The sequence below is a fragment of the Equus przewalskii genome, chromosome 9 (assembly GCF_037783145.1).
Source record: "Equus przewalskii isolate Varuska chromosome 9, EquPr2, whole genome shotgun sequence".
Classification (NCBI taxonomy): Eukaryota; Metazoa; Chordata; class Mammalia; order Perissodactyla; family Equidae; genus Equus; species Equus przewalskii.
In genome coordinates, this window is record NC_091839.1 from 3,633,592 (window position 1) to 3,658,768 (window position 25,177).

Consider the following 25,177-nt stretch of genomic DNA (forward strand, 5'->3'; position numbering starts at 1 on the left):
TCGTGGGCAGAGGAGCTGTGGGAGGGAGTGGGGGGGGGAAGAGCCAGGTGGGGGCCCGGGTGGGGCATCACGGCAGGAAGAAGACAATGCCCATGATGAGGGGAAGAACTGCCCTGGGGTGGGAGCCTGGGTGGGAATCTGAGTCCCCCAGGTGCCTTTTCCAGCTGCTCCACTTGATGGGGGCAGGGAATAGGGCCCATTCCTAGGCTGCTTGTCTAACAGAACTTTTTTCCAATCAGTGCCCAGGACCAGCTCAGAAGCCTCCTCCTTAGGAAAGCCATATACTGATCTCCCACCGCCACTGGCGACCTCAGCCTCCATTCCAGGGAGAGCTTTCAGGGCACTAACTCTTTCCACAGCCTCGTCCCGGCCCCGCCCTGGCCTAGAGCTGCGAGGAGCTGGTGCCACTGCTTTTACCCCACATCCCTGCCCAGTGCAGGCTCTGCAGTAGCAGGTGCTCAGTGGATGAGTAAATGTGTCCTGGGGAAGCCAGGGCCCAATGCGTCTCCCTCCAGGACTATGACCTGGGAGCCCCATCTCATCCTGTGCAGGCGTGCCAGACCCAGGGCCTGCCCTACACAAGGCCAGTCCAGGGGAAGACCACCCCCCAAGCCCTGGATTACCGTTTGTCTCTTCCACTAACTGTAGCTCACAGGTTCTTTAACCACTGCATCTGCAGGAGTAGGCACACGACCAATTTTGCTGAATGAATGAATAAATGAATGAGAGTCAAAGGCCATGTGCTCAATGGCATGAAACAAACTCCGGGGGGGAGATGAGAGAAGGGAGGCTGCTCACTGATCCCAGAGGAGGTGGGGAGACAAAGGCAGACAGGCTGGGAACTCAAGACCCAAGAAATGACAGGAGTCAGTTCCCTTGATCTTCTTTTGGCTTCTTATTTGCTGGACTTGGGACTGAAGAAGTGGGAAATCTGGAAACTACAGTGGGCACAGACAAAAAAAGCCCCAACAAAAGCCTGCTCTTTCCAGCCAAAGGACAAGGAGGGGGCAGCCTCGTACGTCAGGAAACCTTCAGACAATAACCACTCTACTCCAGCCAAACACCACAGAAAAGAAGAAAACTGTTCCCACCCACACCCACACTAGCAAAGGCCAAATGGGGAGTCTAGACTTCCACCCTTAAGAGCTGTAACAAGGAACTGGAAAGTCCGTGCCGGAGTAGTGCCAGAGACGGCCAGGTGTGAGAAGGATCGTCATCCCCACTGGGCTCCCTCTCCCAACCGTGTCAGTAGAGACTGTGGGGAGCCTGGAGTTCACCTCTCATTTGGCAGTTAGGAAACGCCCCTCCCATCCCTGATGGAGTCAGAGTAGACCTAGTGGATAATCAAGACTTTCACCATCACCCAGCGCTCACAATCCCACCTCATCACCGTGTCAGTGGTGCCCACGTGGGGAGCCAGCACTCCTACCCACACCCAAGAGTAGAAAAGATCCAACTCCCTCCAGTCAACAGAGGCAAGTGGGGGCCTGGAGGTAGATTATACTGGTACCAGATAAATAGATGTTATAGCTAAGAAAACTACCAGAGATAGAGAGGAACAGCACATAATGATGAAATCCACCAAGAAAACATATCAACCCTAAATGCGTATGCACCAAATAACAGAACTGCAAAATATGTGAAGCCAAACCTGATGGGCAGCACCCCTCTTCCCCTGCTAGAGTGATGTTAGATAAAACCATCTAAAACAAAAGGCTTACGTAAGATCCAGAGTGTCATAATATGACACATAAATTCCCAGGTTTCAATAAAAAAAATCCTCATCATATCACAAAAAAGGAAAGTCTCAAACTGAGAGAAAAACACAATCAGATGCCAACACCAATATGACAGAGATGTCAGAATTATCTGATGAGGATTTTAAAGTCATCATCATTTAAAAAAATGCTTCAGTGAGCAATTACAGGCACACCTTAAAAAATGGGGAAGAAAAGTCTCAACAAAGAACTAGAAGCTATAAAGAAGAACGAAAAGGAAATTTTAGGACTGAAAAGTACAATAACCAAAATAAAAGCTCAGTAGTTGGGCTTAAGAGCAGAATGGAGGGGAAAGAGCAAAGAATCAGTGAACTGGAAGAGAGAACAATAAACATTACCCAATCTGAACAACAGTGAGAAAAAAGTAGACTGAAAAAAATAATAGAGCCTCAGGGACCTGTGCATTTATAACAAAAGACCTAACATTCATCTCATCAGAGTCCTAGGAAGAAAGGATAAAGAGGATGGTACTAGAAAGTACTCAAAGGGAGAGTGGTTGAAAACTCCCCAGATTTGACAAAAGATATAAAACCATAGATTCAAGGAGCTAAGTTTACCCAAACAGTGTAAATACAAAAAAACCCATGCCAAGACACATTGTAATTAAACTTCTGAAAACTAAAGGCAAAGAAAAAAAATGACATGTTAATATAGGGTAAAAATAATTAGCGTAACAGTAGATTTCTCATCAGAAACTACAGAAGCCAGGGGAAGAAGAAGAAAAGAACAGCTCACCCGAAATTCTATACCCAGCAAAAATACCTTTCAGTAATTAGGGAAAATCAAGACATTCTTCAGTGAAGGTAAACTCAGAGAATTGTCCTTAGTAAACCTACTCTAAAAGACTGGCAGAAGGAAGTTCTCTCAACAGAAAGACCTCTGTAAAAGAAAAAAGGTGGAACATCAAGCAGGAAGAAAGAATACGATAAGCAAAAATATGAGTAAATACAATAGGCTTCCCTTCTCTTGAGTTTTCCAAATCATGTTTGATGGTTGAAGCAAAAATTATAACACTGTTTGAAGTGGTTCTAAATGTATGTTAAGAAAGTATTTGAAGCAATGATATTATAAGTGGCGAAGATAAAGGTACTTAAAGGGAGATAATGTTTCTATACTTCATTCAAACTGGTGAAATAACAACACCAGCAGACTCTGATAAGTTGTATATAAAGAGTGTAATACCTAGAGCAACCACTAAAAAAGTTATACAAAGAGATACACTCAAAAACACTACAGATAAGGGGGCTGGCCCCGTGGCCGAGTGGTTAAGTTCGCGCGCTCCGCTGCAGGCGGCCCAGTGTTTCGTTGGTTCGAATCCTGGGCGCGGACATGGCACTGCTCGTCAGACCACGCTGAGGCAGCGTCCCACATGCCACAACTAGAAGAACCCACAACGAAGAATACACAACTATGTACCGGGGGGCTTTGGGGAGAAAAAGGAAAAAATAAAAAAATCTTTAAAAAAAAAAAAAACTTATTAAAAAAAAAAAGAAAAAAAAACACTACAGATAAATCAAAGTGGAATTCTAAAAGATGTTCAAGCAACCCACAGAAAGACAGGAAAAAAGAAAAACAGAAACAAACCACAGAAAACAAACGAACAAAAAGAACAATGGCAATCCAGCCCTGATGGCCTCGTGGTTAAAGTTTGGTGCTCTCACTGCTTCAACCGCCCAGGTTCATTTCTCAGTCATGGACCCACACCACCCGTCTGTCAGTAGCCATGCTGTGGTGGTGGCTCACAGAGAAGAACTAGGACTTACAACTAGAATATACGACTATGTACTGGGGCTTTGGGGAGGAGAAAAAAGAGGAAGATTGGCAACAGATGTAAGCTCAGGGTGAATATTTCCCTGCAAAAGAAAAAACAACAACCATGGCAGAATCAAGCTCTAACGTGTCAATAATTATATTAAATGTAAATGGTCTAAATATACCAATAAAAGAGATGGCAGAGATGGATTTAAAAACGTGACCCAACCACATGCTGTCAACAAGAAACTCACTTCGAATACACCATATAGGCAGGCTGAAAGCAAAAGGATGGAATAGATATATCACTCAAATAGTAATCAAAGGAAAGTGGTAATTATATTAGTATCAGATAAAATAGACTTCAGAGCAAAGAAAATTACCATAGAGAGAAAAGGATAATACATAAGAATAAGAGGGTCCATCTACTAGGAATGTGTATACATTCTTGTATGCGTCATTCTTGCATACATGTGTATACATCCTAAATGTGTGTATGTTAAACAAAAGAGTTGCAAAATATAAGTGAAAACTGACAGAACTGAAAGGAGAGACAAACCCACCATTAGTTGGTAATTTAAGTCCCCTCTCTCAGCAGCTAGACAGAAAACCAATAAGGATACAGAAAAAAATCAACACCACCGTCAACCAACAAGAATTTATTGACACATAAAACAATCCACCCAAAACAGCAGAATACACATTCTCTTCAAGTGTCCATGGAACATATACAAAAATAGGCTACATCCTTGGCCATGAAACAAACCTCAACAAATTTTAAGGAATTTAAACCATACAGAGTGTGCTCTCCAACCACAATGAAACCAAATGAAAATCAGTAACAGAAAGACAACAGAAAATTCTCCAAACATTTGGAAACTGAACAACACAATTCTAAATCACCCATGGGTTAAGAAGGGAAATATTTATAAAAACGTTGAACTGAATGAAAATAAAAATACAGCTATCAGAAGTTGTTGGACACAGCTAAAACAGTGCTGAGAGGGAAATTATTAGTACTAATGCATCCATTAGACAAGAGGAAAGGTCTCAAGTCAATAATCTCAGCTCCCACCTTGAGAACCTAGAAAAGAGCAAAATGAACCCAAAGAAAGCAGAAGTAAGGAAATAAAATTAAGAGCATAAATACATGATGTCGAAAACAGAAAAACAATAGAGAAAATCAATGAAACAGCTACTTCTTTTGAAAGATCAAAAAAATTGACAAATCTCCAGCAAAACTGACAAAGAAAGGAAAAATGAGGAAAACACAAACTATCAATACGAGAAATGACACGGAGGCTATCACCACAAACCCTGCAGAGATCAAAAGGATGATAAGGGAATACCAGAAACGACTCTGCAGTGTAGGTTTGACGGCTGAAACAAAATGGAATGGACTGATTTCCTCGGAAAACACAGGCTGCCGTAACTCATCCAATATGAAAAAAATAATGTGAATAGCCCTATAATGATTAAGTAATTTGAATTTGTAATTTAAAAACTCCCAAAAGGAAATCTCTAGGTGCAGATGTTGTCACTGGTGAATTCTGTCAAATGTTTAAAGAAGAATTAACACCATTCTACATAAACTTTTCCAGAAAATAAAGAGAAAGGAACACTTCCCAATTCATATTATAAAGCTTGTATTACCCTGATATGAAAACCAGAAAAAGAGTGGAAAAGAAAGGAAAGAAGGAAGGGGGGAAACTACATGAAGACAGATGCAAAAATCCTTCACAGAAAGAATTCAGCAATATGTAAAACGAATTACGTGCAATAACCAAATGGAATGTCTTCCATGGATGCAAGTCTGGTTCTATATTAGAAAATCAACCACAGTAATCCACCATACAAACAGGCTAAAAAATAAAAACCATACGATAACATTAATTGATTCAGAAAGAACATTTGACATAATTCAACACCCATTCATGAAATTGAAAAAAAGAAGCAGCTCTCAGAAAACTAGGAACAGTAGGAAGCATCCTCAGCTTGATAAAGGGCATCTACAAGCCACCTACAGCTAACGTTGCCCTTCCTGGTGAAGACTGAAGGTTTTTCCCCTGAGATCAGGAACAAGGCAAAGTGTCGCTCTCGTCACGTTTATTCGACATTTTGCTGGAAGTTCTAGCTGATGCAGTAATGAAAAAAAAAAAAGGAAATAAAAGGCCATACAAGAGCCAGCCCCAGTGGCCTCCTGGTTAAGTTTGGCACACTCCACTTCAGCGTCCTGGGTTCAGTTCCTAGCGGTGAGCCTACGCCACTCATCCGTCAGTGGCCATGCTGTGGTGGCAGCTCACATACAAAAAAAGGAAGATTGGCAGCAGATGTTAGCTCGGGGAGAATCTCCTTCACCAAAAAAAAAAAAAAAAAAAAAGGTCATACAAATCAGGAGAGAAGAAACAAAACTGTTTGTATTTGCAGATGACATGAATATCTATGTAGAAATTTACCCCCAAAAATCTAGAAATAACAAGTGAGTTCAGCAAGATTGCAGGTTACAAGATAAACACCCAAAAATCTATTGTATTTCTACATACTATCAGTGAACACCAAAATTTTAAATATAATACATTTATAATTGCTCAGAAAAAGGAAATACTGAGATGTAATCTAACAAAACATGTACAAGACTTGTACAGACAACTACACAAGCTGATGAAAGAAATCAAAGATCTGCATAAATGAGGAGACACACCATGCTCGCGGATTAGAAGATGCAACACAGTAAAGAGATCAATTCTCCTTGAACTGATATACAGGCTTAAGGTAATTTCTTTCAAAATCCCAGAAAGATTTTTTTTTTGTATATAGAGACAATATTAATCTAAAATTTATTTGGAAAGCAAAGGAACCAGCATAGCTAAAACAGTTTTTGAAAAAGAGGAATAAAGTAGAAGGAATCAGTCTGCCCAATTTCAAGACTTACTATGTAGCTACGGTGATCAAGACAGTGTGGTATTGGCAGAAGGACAGAAATGTGGATCAATGGAATAGAATAGAGAACCCATAAACAGACCCACATAAATACACCCAAATGATTTCTGACAAAGACGCAAAAGCTATCTAATAAAGGCTCTGGAGAAATTGAACATCCATAGACCAAAAAAACAAACTTTGATCTAAGTTTCACACTTTGCAAAAGAATTAACTCAAATTGATCACAGACTTAAATGTAAAACTATAAGACTTTTAGTAAAAAACATGAAAATCTTCAGAATCTAGGGCTAGGCAGAGAGTCCTTAGACTTGACAGCAAAATCATGATTCATAAAAGGAAAAATTGATGAAATATACTTCATCAAAATTAAAAATTGTTGCTCTACGAAAGACCATGAAGAAGATGAAAAGACAAGTTACAGACCAGAAGAAAATATTTGCAATCATATATCTAAGAAAGAACCAGTATCTAGACCATAAAAAAAACTCTCAAAACTCAACAGTTAAAAAAAATCAAACAATCAAATTAGAAAATGGGCAAAAAACAAAGAGACATTTCACCAAAGAGGATATACGGACGGCAAATAAACACAAGAAAAGATGTTCAAAAGAAAGAAAGAAAGAAAAGAGGTTCAACATCATTAGCCTTTAAAGATTTTATTTTTTTTCCTTTTTCTCCCCAAAGCCCCCTGGTACATAGTTGTATATTCTTCGTTGTGGGTCCTTCTAGTTGTGGCATGTGGGACGCTGCCTCAGCGTGGTTTGATGAGCGGTGCCATGTCCACGCCCAGGATTTGAACGAACGAAACGCTGGGCCACCTGCAGCGGAGTGCCCGAACTTAACCGCTCAGCCACGGGGCCAGCACCAACATCATTAGCCTTTAAAGGAGATGCAAATTAAAACCACAATGGATATTGCTACACACGTCAGAATGTCTTGAGTGACCACACCAAATGCTGATGAGGATGCAGAGAAACTGGGTCACTCTTACATTGTTGACAGGAAAGTAAAATGGTAAGCTGCTCTGGAAAACAGTTTGACAGTTTCTTAAAAAATTAAATAGGGGCCAGCCCCATTGCCGAGTGGTTGAGTTCGTGCACTCCACTTCGGCAGGAGGGGTTTCGCCTGTTTGGATCCTTGGTTCGGACATGGCACTGCTCCTAAAGCCATGCTGAGGCGGCGTCCCACGGAGCACAACCAGAAGAAGCTACAACTAGAATATACAACTACTTACTCGGGGGCTTTGGGGAGAAGAGGGAAAAAAAAGAAGATTGGCAACAGATGTTAGCTCAGATGCCAATCTTTAAAAAAAATTAAATATGCAACTACCATAAAGCCAACGATTGCACCCCTGGGCGTTTATCTCAGAGAAATGAAAACTTATATTCACACAAAAGTCTGTACACAAATGTTTATATCAGCTTTATTCATAATAGCCCAAAGCTGGAATAATCCAGATGTCCTTCAAGGGTTGAATCATTAGACAAAATGTGGTACGCCATACTATAGAATACTACACAGCAATGACGAGCGACAACACGGATGAATCTCCAGAGAATTACACTGAATGAAAAACCAAGTCCCCAAAGGTTATGAGCTGGATGATTCCATTTATACAACATTCTAGAAATGACAAAATTACAGAAATGAAGAACAAATTAGTGGTTGCCAGGGGTTAAGGAGTGGGTGGGAACAAGAAGGAAATGCATGTGGCTGAAAAAGGGCAATGTGAGGCATCCTTGTGGGGCTGGAACTGTTTTGTATGTCCACTGGAACGACGTCAATATCCTGGTGGTGATAGTGTACTACAGTTTCACAAAATGTTACCACTGGGGGAACTGGGGAAAGAGTTCATGCGATCTCTCTGTACTAGTTCTAACAACTGCACCTTAATTTACAATTATCTCAAAATAAAAAGCTTCATTTTTTTAAATCCCTAAAAATCAAGGTAACCAAATAGTTGATGATGGATATTTCTTCTTAAAAAGTATTCCAGGGGGCTGGCCTGGTGGCATAGTGGTTAACTTCGCAAGCTCCGCTTCGGCAGCCCAGAGTTTACCAGTTCAGATCCCAGGCACGGACCTAGCACCGCTCGTCAAGCCATGCTGTGGCGGCATCCCACATAAAATAGAGGAAGACGGGCACAGATGTTAGCTCAGCAGCAATCTCCCTCAAGCAAAAAGAGGAAGATTGGCAACAGATATTGGCTCAGGGCCCATCTTCCTCACCAAAAAAAAAAAAAAAAAGTATTCAAGCTAATGAATTAAAAAGACATGAATACAATTAGAATGCAATCATTTTGCAGCTTTAGTAAAATAATGGAAGGTTGTACCCTTTGGAGCCATTGGCCCCGCTGGCCATCTGGGTGAAGAGTCTGGACCCCTTCTCAGAATAATGAAACATATAGATTACAAACTATTGAAATACATTTATCAAAATATTTTACAAAAAACAAATTTGTGACATAAGAATATGTATGTATCTTCATTTACTTATCAAGTAGCAAGGTCTGGGGGCAAGTCCAATCATTTTAAAGCGGAGATGAGTACAAATTATATTTCAAGACACCTGCAATAGCTTTAATGCTAAATGGAAACATCTGTGATTTCTGTGGGTGACAAAGTCACAGGATATACGAGACAGAGGAACATGGTAAGTGATACAAAAACAAAGCAATCAGCAAAATCAAGTCTGTGGGAAACAGTACATTCCTCCAGCTCCTTCAATAACTTCCAAGGGGAGAGAGGACGAGAGAGGAGGTGGGCACTTGGAGACGGAGAGAGATGAGTCCTGTCAGCCAGTTGCAATGGATGGACTTTACCTGACTTTGTTTCTTTGTTTGCAAAGAAACGGTTTAAAAGAAAAGTTATGAGACAAGTAGGAGAATTGACCATTGACTGGATATTGGACAAAACGAAGGAATTTGGGTTACTTTGAAAGTGAGAGAGAAGTATTGTGCTCATGATTTTTTAAGGAGTCCTTATCTTTTCGAGAAGCGTTCAGAATTACCGATGGGATGAAATGCCACGGTATCTGGGATTTGCTTCGATGATCCAGGGAACTGGAGGGGGCCCGGGAGCTGGATCTGGGGAACCGGTACATGGGGGTCCATTCTTCTGTTCATGCTACTTTGCGCATTTTTTGTTTTCTATGAGAAAAAGTCAAAAATAAAGCTGCGATAAACATCCTTGCACATGGTTCTTTGTTTTCATCTAGGATTATTCCCTGCAGACATTCCTAACAGTGGAATTCCGGAGTCACGGGCCGCTCACACTGAGAGCACACACTTGAAATGCATTGCTAAAGCAAACAGGGGGACAGAAAGAAAAAGAATAGCCCAGGGCCTCCCGCAGGGAACCAGGGAGCATTTTCCGAGTGAGGTTCGCCCCCTCCACCAGGCCCCTCCTTCTCCTTGTCCAGATGTGTCCTCTGTCCGTGAAAGAAACCAAATTTTAGCAGCTCTCAAACCCTGGTTCTCACCATTCAACTCCCCGGTTCTTGCCCCCTTCTGCTGAATGTGAGATGGTTCACGCGCCTCATCTCAGTGGTTAGATATCTCTGCTTTGTCTGGTTATTTCTTTTACACAGGTGCTGTAACAACACACACACCTGTAGCAAATTGCTGTGCTCATTTGTAACCAAGTCCTCGGGATACATTCCTACAGGAGCCTCACCAGGTCAAAAGAAAGCATGCTTTGCCCTCCTGGAACCCGCTTGTTACTCCCACGAGCCGCCAGCACTGGTGCGCTTCCTTGCCTCTGACACATGCTACCAAATCGACAAACACTGACCAATTTGATGGGTTGAAATAAGGTCACCTTGTTGTCAATGTTCGCAGCTTTTCTTAAAGGGACGTTGACCATTCTAATGTGGTGAACTCTCAGGGGCACAGGAAGAAGTCTGATTCCTTGGACTCCAGAGGAGAATAAGGCCCAGCATCTGCCCTTTCTCAGGAGGGGGAGGGTTTTCAGTTCCCACTCCCTCCATGGCCGAAGCCCACACCTCCCTGAGCCGCGGTCCTCTGGTCCTCCGTGCACGGCCCGGCCCCGGCAGGGAGCCACCCGGAGAGGAGATCCCTGGGGAAGCTTGGAGAAGCAGAGTCTCTGGGAGCAGAGACCAGCACCACTGCCGAGTCTCATGAAGACCCTGACTCAGAGAGAGCTGTCCCAGGTCCCCACCCCTAAAAACCGGGGCTGGGGCTCGGTCGGAGCCCTTTCCCAGGAGGCAGCTGCACGCTCTCGCTGAATGAACCGATGCTGAATAGACGAATAAATGAATGAATGACCATAAGCAGGAATGAACTGCTTAACTAATGGGCCAACAAATTCACTAATGAACAAATGAATTAATTCATTAACCAATGAAGAAATGAGTGAGCAGGTGGGTCAATAAACCGATGTCTATGAGAAGAAAGGGAGTGTTTGCATTCGTCCCAAGCGGGAGTCTGGGGACATGGCAGAGACAGAAGCCTCCAGGCTGCCCCTTCCCCTTGCCACCCTGGTTGCAGGCAGCCCCCCCCCGGAGGAAGAGGCAGAACGCATATCCCATGCTCCCCCTCCCGAGGGCGCCCAGGATGCTGACCGGCGCGCCCCAGGACAGGAGCGCCAAACAGCACCCACGATGCTTCCAGACACAAAGGAATGGAGAGTTTTATGTGCTCTATTCATTTTTCAGAGGAGCTTTGCATGTGTCCTATACTACAAATAAAATAAATTTTGTGGGGGGGGGAAACGCTTTCCTCATCTGAAATCAATTAACACAAACTGCTGAGTAAATGACCATTCCTCTTCTTAGTCACCAGATTTCCACCAGTGAACAGAGACCTGCGCAGAGGGACCTGGAAGCTCGTTCCCCTCCCCACCCGCCCCCACCTCTGCCTCCACCTTCTCCTCCTCTTTCCAGGAAGGGCCAGAGTCCAGGTGGCCCTGGAGGAGAAGAGAGCCGCTCCCCAGCCTCGAGGCAGCGACCCGCGCATCACTGTGCAGAGGCTGGCCTGCAACTCCCTGTTAGGCCCCGCCCAGCAGTCAGAAGGACGATGGCATGTCAGTGGGCCCGGACAGCTGCACAGGGACCACAGTTTGGGGTCTGTGCTGTCTGGCTTGGAAGCTGTGCTCTGACTCTGAATCCAGCTTCTTCAGGGTCCCACAGGCAACGGGGCGGGACAAGACCCCAGTTCAGGAATCAGCACCCAGCGCGTGGAGAGAATACAAGTGAGGTCTAGGCCATTGGCCACGGGCAGGCAGGGGACATATCGCTGCACAGGAGCAGAGCTTCTTCTCAGCAGCCCTGGGCTATGGGAGAATTCTCTCCACAAAAAAAACAGGAATTTCTCATTTCCATAACTCATTACTACAACGTTCACGAAAATGAGGACCCAAAACTCCGGCAGGTTTTCCCTGAGGGCTTTCTTTTGCTCCGCTCCTCTGCTCCGACAGCCTTCTAGAAAATGCCTCCCATCCTTGCCTTGCAAAGCAGCCGGGGCCTCTGAACCCTGGCGAGGCCAGAAATGCTCAGAGCCCCATTTCTATTTTACTAGTCTGAGCACCACCACCTTTGTCTGTGTCCTCTTCTAACTCCGTGGCAGAGAAACGGCTCTGGCTACACCTGCCTCATCTCCATCGAGAAGGCGAGCCAGGGCGGCAAAGATGCACGTCTGCCCCTCAGCCCCTAGGCTGCTCATTGCCTCTCAGCCAAGTAGCCACCCGTTCTGGGGCTCCGCCTTTCCTGCCAGCTGGTCTTGCTCCCTCACCTTTAGGGGACCCGTCCAGCCATGCGCCTCTTCCCACCAATGTTATTCAACTTCTCTTCATAAAATGAAATGATTCTGCTGTTTATGCTGTTAGCTACATTTATCTTTAAGAGCAAGATGTTGAGTTTAGTTTTAATGATGAAAAAAGCCTTTCAAAGGATAACTCATTGGAACTCATTATGTACTATAAAGGCCACTATTTAAAGATTCGGTAATTCCAGTGATGATCTTTTTAAAGCAGATTTATAGCAGAAAATAGTTAGATTCTTTGACTTCGGTTATAATTTTCCATTTTGTAATTTAATACTCCTTTAGTTTATATTTGCACATTAAAAATATAGCATCTAAAAGTCCATCATTAAATACTTTTAATAAGTGCAATAAATAAGTTTTACAGTGTGCATAAATCTAAAAACAAAACCCAACATAAATTGTTAATCTTACACTTTTTCTCATTAATTGCAATACATAAACATATGTTTTATACAAAGATATTTGCTACAAAATAAGTATAATAAATACAGTTTACCACATGTATTAATCTTAATAGTTACAAGCTGTTAATCTTATATATTAGGTAATAATTTGCAATAAATAATTGTTTATTATCTTGATGTTTGCTTGTCTTGGGTTTTAGCAATATGCAATAAAGAAATGCAATTTTGAATAATTTGATTGTAAGACTGCTGGGGAAATACTGTATGTTATAATTAGCTGAGAGAGGATTCTGTTCACAGGGAGAACCGTGGAGATGGGGTGAAATAAGCAATCCATACGTTAGTGAGTCCACGAATAATTTAAAAAGTTAAGTTCCGTTTCAAATAATACACAATTTTTAAAACTAAAATGCAAGTGCAACTAGTGAAACGTGTCACATTCTTTAGAGCTTTCATCATTACATATTCAAAGGATACCAAGAAAGCAAGAAGCCCCACGGAAACTGCCCGGCTCCAGGCTGAGATGGGACTACAGCTGCCTTCAGTAAAAGAGTGAACGGCTTGCCCGCCAGCTAGAGGCCGCCCTCGGCCTGTACACCCACCCTCTGAACTGCCAGCAGGAGCGGAACAAACACAGCACCCTCCAGACCCAACCGTCGGCCGGCACTTGCTAAACTCCACGTGAAAACTGCACACCCATTTTTCAGGGAGAGGTAGTCACCTTCACTGTTCATCTTATATGTAAAGGTAATAATTTGTCATAAATAATTGTTCATTATCTGGGTATTTGCTTGTCTTGGAGTTTAGCAATATGCAATAAAGCAGTGCAATTTTGAATAATCTGATTGTAAGACTGCTGGGAAAATGTGGTGGATGATAATGAGCTGAGAGAGGGTCCCGGGGGCGTGAGACACCAAGACGGAACCAGACCACCGTCTACCAGCAAATGTAAAACCAGGGTCCTGGCTGGTGATGACACAAGGTCTTTAAATATCCACTCAAAGACATAGGGTGGACCAGTTTCTCTTTCTTCTGTTCTTGACAACAAAAACCTCACTGGGAGGAAACCAGCTCTGTCTCAATGAAGACTTGATCCCTCATTGATGCTGAGGGAACCTGAGGTCCTACGTGTGGGTGCCGAGGGTGCAGCTGCAGAGGAGGGTCTTGGCCAAGACCCCACAAGGCCCTTGTGCTGGCCAGTTGGTGTCCAAGGCTCACCTGTTCACCCGACACTTCTCACTGCAGCCGCCACACCCTGTCACATGCCCGCAGGCACAGAGCTGGAGCAGCCCCAGCCAAGAGCAAACTGTATTGTCAGGGAGTGAGGACCCTGTGGGCTTTGTATTCATGCACTCCCAAGGGCACAGTGACCTCAGGAAAACCTCCTCCAGCTAAGAAAGGTAAGGAAGGAGGGAGGGAGGAAGGAGGAAAGAAAGGAAGAAAGGTAGGAAGGAAAGAAGGAAAAAGAGAGAGAGAGAGAGAGAAAGAGGGAGAGAGAGGAAGGAAGGAAGGAAGGAAGGAAGAAAGAAAGAAAAAGAAAGAAGAGAGAAGAGAAGAGAAGAAAAGAAAGAGGAAGGAAGGAGGAGAGAGAACAGAATCCCAGATCCATTACAACCACAAACCACTTTCCCATGGCAGCCCCGCCACAAACACACATACACACTGACATGCCTCAAGCGATACAAAGTGTCCACATCAAAGTACACTAGCAGTGTGTTCATAATCTTTCTTCTCTGCTTCTGGTCTTACGGCCCCCGGTACAGCCAGCCTGGCTTCCCCTTTATGAACACAGCTGCTTGGACAGTCCTCCAGCCTCACCTGGAGTGTAAGCGCCTGGCGCCTCTCTGCCCAGGCTGGGTGTGGCCCAGTCCACAACCTGGGTAGGGGCTGTTCATCAGGGCAACAGCACAGCTCAGTTCATGGGTGTTCCCACCTAGCACTGGGCTTCAGGCAGAGCTGGTTCCAGGTTCCCGGAAGCAAGTGTGTGAGTCTGAGGCCCAAGGGGTCTGAAAACACCACAGGCTCACTAACCTGTCCTCTTCTGGGTCACAGCAAGCAGCTCCCATCCCCTCGCACTGCTCTCTGCCATGCTGAGAAAGGCAGAACACCAGACTCCTGGAGGCATGCATCTCCAATAAAGCCCTCAGCTTTCAGGCTTCCCCACCCCAATCTTGGATGTGAGACGACAGGTCTCAGATGCTGCTGGAGCCTCAGGAGGAGGGACTTGCCCCACGCCGCCCACCCCAGTCCCCCATATCCCCATCGCGACCTTGGAGGGGCCTCCTGAGATCGGTGAGGGTATGCAGAGCCGGGCCCCCAGCTCACTGCCGGGAAGGAATTGGAGGACATCCCTGGATAGTCAGGAAAGCCGGCTAGTCCAGATACCGGGTGGAGGGCCGAGCATGAAGTGGGGACCGCTCTGACGCCCCAGAAGTGATGTGAGAGGCCCAAAAGGGGGGCCTCGGGCTCTTCTCAAACTCAAGGGGAAGGAGAGGTCTGCTGTAGAGAGGCAACCGCCGCCAAAGCCCGAGCTGACAGCACCCGAGCGCCTTCCTCCTCGCCCGAAGATGCAGAGCCATCCGCGTCCCCGGGCGGCGGGGGCAACTGCGGAAATCTCGCAGCCAGATGAAGCTCATAAATTTCCCCTATGAACAATTGTTTTCATTTCCCTCCCATGCCACTAGATATTATAAGTGGAAAGCAAAACACAAGTAAATATGTTCATTCCACTCTTGTGATCAGTGATAAACGAGAGGCTGCGGAGGCTGGCAAAGGTCAGCGGGCCGCGCGGCGGGTCTGCGAGCGGACACTGCCACCCTCCGGCCGCGCGCGGGACTGTACCGGCCGGCGCCGCACGACCGGGCCCGCCGGAGGAAGGCGCGGGTCGCAGCTCACCTCCCGTAGACGTTGGCTTTGCGCCAGTTAGGGGAGGACGTCAATACGCGCAAACTGCAGAACAGTTAGAAAGTACAAAAAAAGAACAAGTCAAAAATAGTCACCATGCATAACTGCTCTCCCACATATCACCGCTCTTATTAACGTTTTAGTACATTTTTCTCTTTATGACCATCTTATGATGCATAGAGAAGGTATACACAAAATGTGTCCGTACAAAGTTCAATTATGATTTTCTATGTAACATTTAAACTAATTTCCACAAATAGCTTATAAATATCTTTTTAAAGGCTGCATAATATTTCGACTTGTGACTGTATCAAAGTTGTGTAACCGTCCCCCAATTCTTGTTAATTTAGAGTGTCTCCAATGCTTTAATCATTGTAGATAATGCTGTAACTAAAATCTTTATGCCCAGACTTTGTTCACATTGTTAAGATAGATCACAGGGTGCAATTACTAAACGAAAGGAAATTAACATTTTTAAGGCTCTTAATGGCATTACTATTTTCTACATGCGTAACACCCATATGGAGAATATTACAGGAAATGATGGGTGAACATAAAAAAGCGCTCAAAGGAGTGATGAAAGGGGACGCCCTGGCTCCTGGACAGGAAGGCTGTCTACCACCCACGGGTCAATCCTCACTCATCTCATCTTTAAACTCAACCCAAGTCCAATCAAAATTCCATCAAAACTTTTTTGATATTTTGTCACATTGACTTCAAGTTTCATTTGAAAGTATAAATAAGTAAAAATTATCCAAGAATCCCTTTTTAAAGGGAAAAAAGAAAGATTAAGGGGAAGGGATGCTTGATCAGATGTTAAAATGTATTGCAGAAACGTACAATAATTAAAACAGTGACACACAAAATAGGGAGTGCAGAAACAGACCCAAACATAGATACACATTTTTCACAAAGGAATTTTATATCAATGGGGAAAAGATGGTTAACTGGTAAAAATATAGGTACAATCAGCCACTCATTCAGAAAACAAAATCAGTGCTCTACTTCATATCACATATTAAAACAAATCCTACAGGAATTAAAGATTTAAATTTTTAAGTGAAAACATAAAGTACCATTTACATAAATTGTAATGGGGAAGTTCTTTCTAAGTCCAATTCCAAAGGCAGAAACTAGAAAGAAAAAAAGATAGCTAGATTTGAATTGTACAAATTTAAAATATCCATATGTGAAAAACACAATTTTGAAACTGAAAGGTAAGCCAAAACCAGGAAAAAATATTTTCAACATATACAACAGAGAGAAGTTAATGCTCCTAATGTATAAAGCTTTCTTACAAAGGAATAACAAAGACAAATATTTCAAGAGGGAAAAAATGTACTGAGGACATGAATAGCAATTCCCAAAAGAATAAATCCAAATGATCAATAAACATATAAAAGATGTTCAACCTTATTAGTAATCAAAGACAGGAAAATTAAAACAAAATTGAGAGATCATTTTTGCCTTATATTGTTAAAGATAAAAACAATGATAATATATAGTGTTGTCAAGGAGTGGAGATATGAAGCATTTCAACACCGCTGGTCATAGGATAAATTGGGTAAAAGTTTCATTTTCATAAAGGGTAACTTGGCAATATTATCAAAATCCTTAAAAATGCATGACCCAAAGATTCTGCTTCCAGCAGAATCCATCATGGGTGCGCAAAAGATTTAGCCATAAGGTTGCACATTGCTGTTGAAAACAAACCAAATGTCCAACGACAGAAAAGTAGAGAATTATACATATATGTGTGTATATATAAATTCTCCATACAATAGAGTCCTTAAAAGTAATTTTATAGGAATGTACTTCATACCATTTAAGGGTTTATCATAACAGACTGGTAAGGCATCTAAAGCAGATTACAAACAACGCAACCATCTTTCCACACACAGAAAAGACTATGGGGTCCACTGCCGAATAATAGCAGTGAGGTGACAAGTGATTTTTAATATTCTTTGCTAATTGGTATTTTCTAACTTTCTACATTCAATGATTTCTCATCAATTGTTCATGAGAAAATAGTTTTTAGTGGTTTTCCAGAAATGTACCAATTCACATTCCCACCAGCAATGCATTCTAGTATTTGTTCATTTCTTCACGGAATACTCTCAGGACACATACTCAGAGCAAGGCACATTCTAGAAGCTGAGCTGCAGGCATCACCCCTCATGGAGTACCACGCTTAGGCAGACAAAGAGCAGAGTGAGAAAGCTGTGCTGGATGAGCCGTGGAGGAAGGTGGAGGGTGGGTACCAGATCTCCAGGGCTGGCAAAGGGAGCTGGCTCAGGGAGGGGTCCAGGGAGTGCTCTGAGGGGGGAGGAACGAACGAACGAGGAGACCTGAGTGAGGTGAGGAGCCGGTCACTGCAGATCTGGGCCAGCATTCCCTGCAGAGGGAGCAGCAAGGCTGAAGGCCTGGTGTGGGTGTGGTGTGTGTGGGCACAGCAAGAAGGCTCACGTGGCTGGAGGAGAGAAAGAGAAGGCAAGATGGCAGAAGGTGGGGTCAGAGGCATCGAGGGAGGGGATGGGCGGCAACACCCTGGAGAACTTTCCAGACCACAGTAGAGAGTTTGGATTTTCTTCTGGGTGTAACGGGAGCCATTGATGCGGCACGACACAATCCCCTTTCTCTTCCCCAGGATACCAGTAACTCTGGGTTGGGAATGGAGTACAGTGAGCAAGGAAGTCCCTGCAGATGCTGGGCTGGAGTGGAGCGGCCTGGCTCATGAGAACCTGGGGGCACTGGTCATCACTCGTGTCACCACGTCACCATATGGGCCAGCGTAGGTCACACCTTCCCCCAAAATAGAGATCCAAAGTTTTCCTGCATCCAATGCCCACATTATGGTGGAGGACTATATGTGACCTTACACATTTTTTTTTCAGGGTTAGGAGATTACTAATGAATTTCCAGAACTTAGTTCCTCCTGGGTTCCAATGGAAGTCCACTATATTTATACTGGGAAAATTAAAATCATGTCCACTATATTTATACGGGGAAAATTAAAATCATGAAAATTAAAATCACCTATAAGACAAAAGCTAACCAAAGTTTTTCTTAGAATTACTCTTGTAAAATTGAGGTGCTTGTTCTGGACATGTCCACCAGCAATTACAGTCAGTCTCGGCCTCTCCTGGCACCATGTTCTCATTTCTCTGGGCACTGGGTCCCCAGTTTCCAAGGAGGTCTGTGTCACCTTGTGGGGAAGCTGTTCCTTTGTACCCAAAGAGCTCCCTTGGGGTGGTGGAGGGTGGGGACTGGACCCTGGGCCCTGGGGACCGTCTGAGCTTCGTCCTAGCCTTCCTGGGGCTCAGACACTGGAGCCCACTGCCTCTGTGCAAATACATCAGAGAGGAATTTGTGACTTCCGCTACCCTTGCCCGAAGCTGGATCCGGCTGCTCTGTGTGTACCTGGAGAACCATGTGCTCAGGATGGGGACAGCAGAGTTCTTTTGTGCAAGGCAACACAGGATTTCAGTCAGTGTCCTAATGCCCAGAGACACCACCTGGTTGAGCAGATGCAAAGGCACCAGAGAAGGAGGTACCTGTGTGGATACAGATAGCGGGACTCCAGGTTGGCATCCTCGCTGCCACTTAACTGAAAATCCATCTGTCACAAGTAAGGTATGTGACAGAAGGGTAGCCCCAAGAGTCCCCTGGGCACAGTGCTACTATAAAAGCTAACCCAGGACCCACTGTTCTGGCTTGGAAAGGTCTCATAGGAAGTGACACCCATAGCTGACCACGGACATCTTAGTCCCAGCAGTCTCCGAGGTATCACAGCTGACCATAAGCCACAGCCCAGCCCTGAGACAACGTCATCACCAAGGCAAGCATGGCATAAAGTCAGAGGCTGTGCTTCCCGCTCCGATTGCTTCCACCAAGGAGCTGGCCTAAAGGAAGCAGCGAGAGCACGCCCAGCCCCGAGAGCGCCGCGCCCTGGACCCGAGGTCCACTGCTCTTCCCTGGGGCTCAGTATGGTGCCCAGCACACGGGAGACACGGCACGAGGGTTGGCTCAATATGGGAAGGCACAAAGGAGAGTGGGAGGGACGCGCAGACACACTCGAACGGCTTCTTTCTCTACCAGTTTCACATCGAGGAGGCAGCACGCCATTTGTGGGCGGAGCTCAAGCGCCCTCGTCAATTTCACGCCCAGCATCCTCCGTCGCGAGAGGAAGGCCACGCCCACGGTCTGGGTGCCTGCTGCCTCCATAGCAAGTACCTTCCGAAGATGCTGCCGAGGAGGGAGACGGCAGAGTCAGAAGCGCACTCAGAGACGGGCGGAGAGTAGTCGGGGCATGCGTGTGGCTGAGCGCTCGCTCCCCACGTGGCAGCAGGCAAACTCCGCAAAGCTGGGTCTCAGTCTCCCCAGCTGTGAGATGGCGCTAGTGACCCCAGCTTGTCCCAAGAGCCAGTGACATAACGAAGGCACCACTACACTATGTGTGTGAGAGAAGCCGTGTTTGCCACCGGCCAGAGCAGGCGGGGGAGGGGAAGATGAGGATGAAGCCAACCCTCTTGGCCCACGGCCCATCAGCATCACTGTGAAGCCAGAATTATAGCCTCTGGGCTCCTGCCCCTCCCCTTGGGGACCAGAACTGCAGGGTGGATGAGGCCCTTCTGAGTGCTCCGGCGTCGGTGGCTCTGCAGGGCAAAGGAGCAGCTGTAGACACTGGGCGTGGACTGGCCCCTGGAGGGAGGGGGACTCAGGCTGGCGGCAGGGGAAGGCAGCCCCACGTTTAAGGGTCTGTGCGCTAAGTGACCTCCTTTGCCCCAGCGCAAGGAGATGCTGGGGGAGAGGTGGGCAGCAAGGCTGTCCCCAGTTCAAAAGGCCTCCCCACTGGCTCAGCTCTGGCCTGCCCAGGGTCCCCTGGGAACCTGGTGGTCTCCATGCAGCCCTCAGATCTCTCCACCACCACTGGCCATGGCCACAGAGTCGCCCGCCGGAGCTCCTCAACTCCTCCTGTCTCAAAACGGTTGAGGGATGAGAGGCAATGTAACTTAGGACGTAGATAAGCACATTTAATAAACATCAACATCATCTACTCATTTTTTCACCCCAACATTAGATGCCTAGGCAGACACTGCAAGATTAGCGTAGGATGCCCTAGGAACAAAGGGATCCGGCGCGCTGAGCCCGCTGTGTTCCCACCAGGCCGCCTGCCCTGGGAATGGTCTATGCCATGCTGTCTGCAGGAATAAGGATGGCCCCCAGCTACACACGCAGGGGTGAGACCCACAGCAACGCCAGCCCCGCCTGTGATAAAGGCAGTGCCCTACGAGGTCAGGGCCGCCCCTGCACCACTGGCATGTGGGGGCTGCCCCATCCCTGCAAGGCTGTCCCCTTCAGTGACCTTGGTCACACACAGGCTCACCAAAGAGACACATTTTAATCCAGGACCCACTCCCTCAAGCTGTTCCATTAAGGGACCCGAGGACAAAACCGTGAAGCTGGAGATAAGCAGGTGTGTCCTGAGAGCCAGCCGCACTCCTGCTCTACTCGGGGCTGAGGAGATCGTCAAAAAAGGGACAGAGGCAACCTGGCTTGGGGAGTTCAAGCCCTAAGCCCAGACGGAACCCAGGGGGAGGCGGCAGGCGTGGCTTTGCCCTGCACTGTGTGGCCTCCACAGAGCCCTGGGAGCCGGGCAGGCAGGAGGTCCTGGGGGGAGCGGACGGAACTTGGCCAGTAGAATGTGCCCCTCCCAAGCAGCGCTTCGGATTCAAGAGCAGCCTGAGGAATGTGCTCGCTGAGACTCTTCTCTGACCTGGATGTCCAACGGCCCGGAGGAGCTGGGTGACCCTCCAGGTCACTCCTTGGAGAAGAGCATGAGAAGCACAAAGCTGGACCTCATCGTGCGTGGGAGATGCAGTGGGAGCACAGGCCCCCGACGGCGAGCCCCCTGCGAGGCCACACCCACTGCCTGGTGTGCCCTGCTCTCACCTCCAAAGCCAGGCCAGCGGCCAAGGCCTAGGGAGCCAAAGACAGAGCAAACAGGGCACGCTGCTGGGAAGTAATTAGAGCTGAAATTTCACTGCCCTGAGTGGTGGGGTTCATCCAGCCCCTGATTGCCCACGACGCCCCCTCACAGTGAGCACACCAAGGCCCCTTCCTCATCCACAACCGTGTGCGTGCAGTCCCTTCTCTGGAATTTGCTCCCTGTTCCTTGATGTTGTGCATCTATCTGGTGGCAGATCAACCCTCCTGCCTCGGGGGCATCTTCTCCGCCCGCCCCAGACTTCGTCTAGTCTCCCCGAGTCACAAGGCCAGGGCCAGGCTGAGGACAATGAGGCACTCATCTCAAATTTAAGGGAGCACCAAGAAGTCAACAATCAGTAAGTGCAATATTTTTAAACATCAAAATTAAGTGAAAAAAATCCATGATGAGCAAAATCTCAAAATTGTCAGGAAAATTAGGCTCTGCTCTGGCATAGCACGCCCCCACCCCGGCCGCCTCACCCTGACCCGGCCTGGCCATGTCACACCCGCAGGGCACTGAGCGCTTTCCCTCACTGCACCCACCACACCTGTACTTCAGTCTTCGCTGGGGCGACTGTGGATTATTCTCTGACCCCGCGAGGGCCAGGGCAGTGAACGTCACTAGCCCCGCGTGCTTGGCACCTGGCTGAGAGCTTGGCACGTGGTGAAGAAACCTCGGAGTGAACATCACAGGTGCAGAACAGCCCTGACGGCGTGCCGCGAGCTGTTCTCTGCTCAGATGCCATGACAGGCTGGAGGCTTCTGCTCCCAGCTCCAGGGGACGCCTCTGCTGGACCCATCCCTGCCACCCAGCAAGCCGCAAGAAGCAGCCTGAGCTGGGCTCTGATGACCCCTTCGCTGTCATTTGTGAAAAGATCCATTAAGTGCAGAGCTGACGGGATGCAGCGGAGGCTCACAAAACCACCAGGCAGATCCTGAGAACACGCGTGACGGGTTTCCTGTGGCTCCTGGGACTTTCTCCACCTTTCTCACAAGGGCCACCGCCAAATGGCCATGGGAGGGTGCGTCCTGCCCTCCGAGTACTGGGGCACCTGGGCTTCTGCCCCTGGGGAGCAGGGCTGGATCCATTCCAAGGCAGTCGCTCCCTGTCCACTTCTTCACAGAGAACGTTTCTATTTTGAGGAAGTGTAATTTGAGGCCGGTCGGAACCACAGTGTATGGGTTTGCCTGAAACGTGCTGAAATGCAGGCAACTGCTAAATAAAAATCCCCAAATAACCATGCTCTATTTTCGCATTTTTATAAGTTCTTTGGGGAAAAAAAGAGAAAAAGAGATAAAGAAATACAGAATTTCGCCATTTTCTTACCTGATGTCCCAGTTGCAAGAGAAACAGGAAGGGCGGCAGGAGCGGAGGGGATCCCACACGGGCAGTCTGCTCATGCCAGCTGCCTCTGCCTGCCGGCTCTCCTGCTCTGTGGACCAGCAACGCCCCCGCCCTCCGATGCACCTGCCTTTTCCCTCTGGTTTGGAGGTGCAACTGTGCTTTTCTGCCTTAGAGGATGGGGAAGCAGAGAAGTACCCCAATTTTCACCATTCACTCCACCAACTCCTGGAAAGATGCCCAGCTGGAGAGGTACCTCATGCACAGCCCCTGATGCCAGCCACCCAGGGCTGCTGGCTCCAGGGGACCCAGGCCAAGCGGGAGACCAGCCTGGGCTCATTGTCCAGGGAAGACGGATAAAGAAGGAAAAGCAACACGCTGTTTCAAGTCTTTGTTAAAACTCACGAGCCCTGCCAAAGGGTCAGTCTCCCTTTCAGAAAGGACATTAGGTGCCGTTTTCCTCCTAGAAGCCCCAGAAATCCCCATGTCCCCTCGATATACAATTCAAAAAAGGCCTCCAAATTGCTGTCATGCTAAGCACTGGAAAGTTCTGCTTGACCTTTTATTAACATTTTTCTAAACCAATATAGTTTTTTTTTTTGCTACAAGCACCCTGAGGAATTATGAAAAATACTTTTTTCTGTAGTTTATCCCATATGCACTTAATAGGCTCACAAATATAATACCATTATAAAAAAGAAAAACTGCCAACTCTGCTAAAAAAATTGTCATAACAATAAATTATTATATAAATATAAAAGGAGTGTGTCTGTAAAATATTCACTCAATGAACATCCCAAGGTGATGGTTTTGCTATGTTGTTTTTATTCCTGAGAGATCCATAACGCATTTGGATATGCCACATGTCACCACATGAATCAGGCAGTTAATGCATGTGCGTTTTAGAAGCAGGGATGTCTTCCCAATAGAATGTGCTATAAAAAAATGTAGAGATCCGGCTGCTTTGTCTGATAGGCATAATTTAATGTCTTGCTTATAATACTGCATCTTAAGGAAAAATACACACTGTCCTATGTAGTTATTTACAATATATTGCTAAGTCTATGCAAATATGTTTCCCCAAGCCCAGGATTATATAACAAAGGTCAACAATGTTTGAAATATTTTGAAGCATATTCCCAATATGCGTAGTGTATGGTGTTAATGTCCAATATATGCACATATATCTTAATATATTTCCAGATATTTCTGTTCATTGTTCTCTCCATAGCTTCCCACAGAATACTATTAGAGGGATGTTTTCTTCTGAAGAAAGCCAAACATCGCCTATCCATCTTGGAAGAATTTATTAAGGTGCTAATTATGCGGTCCTTAATATTGCATTAGTATAGAGGTTGTTCAATGCCGCTGCGGAAGAGAAGGAGATAGAAGGCAGCTCCATAATACCGAAACCAGAGATCCGTTAGATGCAAAAATGAGCACACACCTATGTCATCTCATTTTTCTGTCACAGATTTCCAAATCAGGCAATCACACATGGGCTTCACATGCATGCACACACACATACACACGCGCACAGGTATGGGCTTACCATTTGGTATACGCAAAACAAAGATTACAGGCCACACATCCCACATCTCACTTCCAAATATTGCAAATCCTGTGCTTATCTTTGTGAGGGAAATTTTGTGATCAATGAATTTTGTGTAAATTTCATTCAGATCGCTTTCTTAAGGAAAGAGGGTTTGGTTAGGTCCGCAAGGATCAGGGAAAGGGTCATAAAAAACAGACCTCCAGTGTCTAAGCCCAGGAGGGAATGTAAAAGAGAGACTCGTCTGATCAAAGGTAACTGGGTCCTCGACTCCATCCTCCAGTCCAGATGACCCTGTTCCCTTATCAATCTCCAATCGTTGCTTGGACCAAATTAAAGAAGACTGCATGGTCCCCTAGACACCAAGAGGAGCGGCGGATGCCAGTCAGAAGAGGTCAGTTCTAGGAAAGATACTCATCCATGGTCTGTGGACCACACTGAGCTGTTTAGCTGGCTTTTCGTCTCTGTGCTGTTGTGACACTGTATAGCCGTCACCAACTCTGGGTCACAACAACGCCCCAGAGGTTCACTCTGCCAGCTTTAGACCCCCCCAGTCTTTAGGGTCCTCAAAGCCCCCAAAGCAAAACCCTTTCAACCAATCCACTTCTTAAGATGTTACAGACGTTACTTGCTTTCAAGGATTATGAAGCATGTCTAGACGTCTATTAGAATCTTTGTCAATATGATCAATCCAGTCCACCACACAGCCCACCTGATGAAGCGTCTGAAAAG

At 46.1% G+C, this 25,177-nt stretch overlaps 1 long non-coding RNA gene across 2 annotated transcripts in view; it reads right to left on the reverse strand.

The window, feature by feature from the left end:
* The window catches only part of LOC139085428 (uncharacterized), a 170,187-nt gene extending 147,126 nt beyond the window's left edge, over window positions 1–23,061 (reverse strand). The window contains exon 1 of one of the 2 annotated variants that reach the window (XR_011543687.1): window positions 22,879–23,061. This is a non-coding gene — a long non-coding RNA (uncharacterized lncRNA). The remainder of the gene's footprint in view (window positions 1–22,878) is intronic. The other variant, XR_011543688.1, reaches the window with a different exon arrangement.
* Between the last annotated feature and the right edge of the window lie 2,116 nt (window positions 23,062–25,177).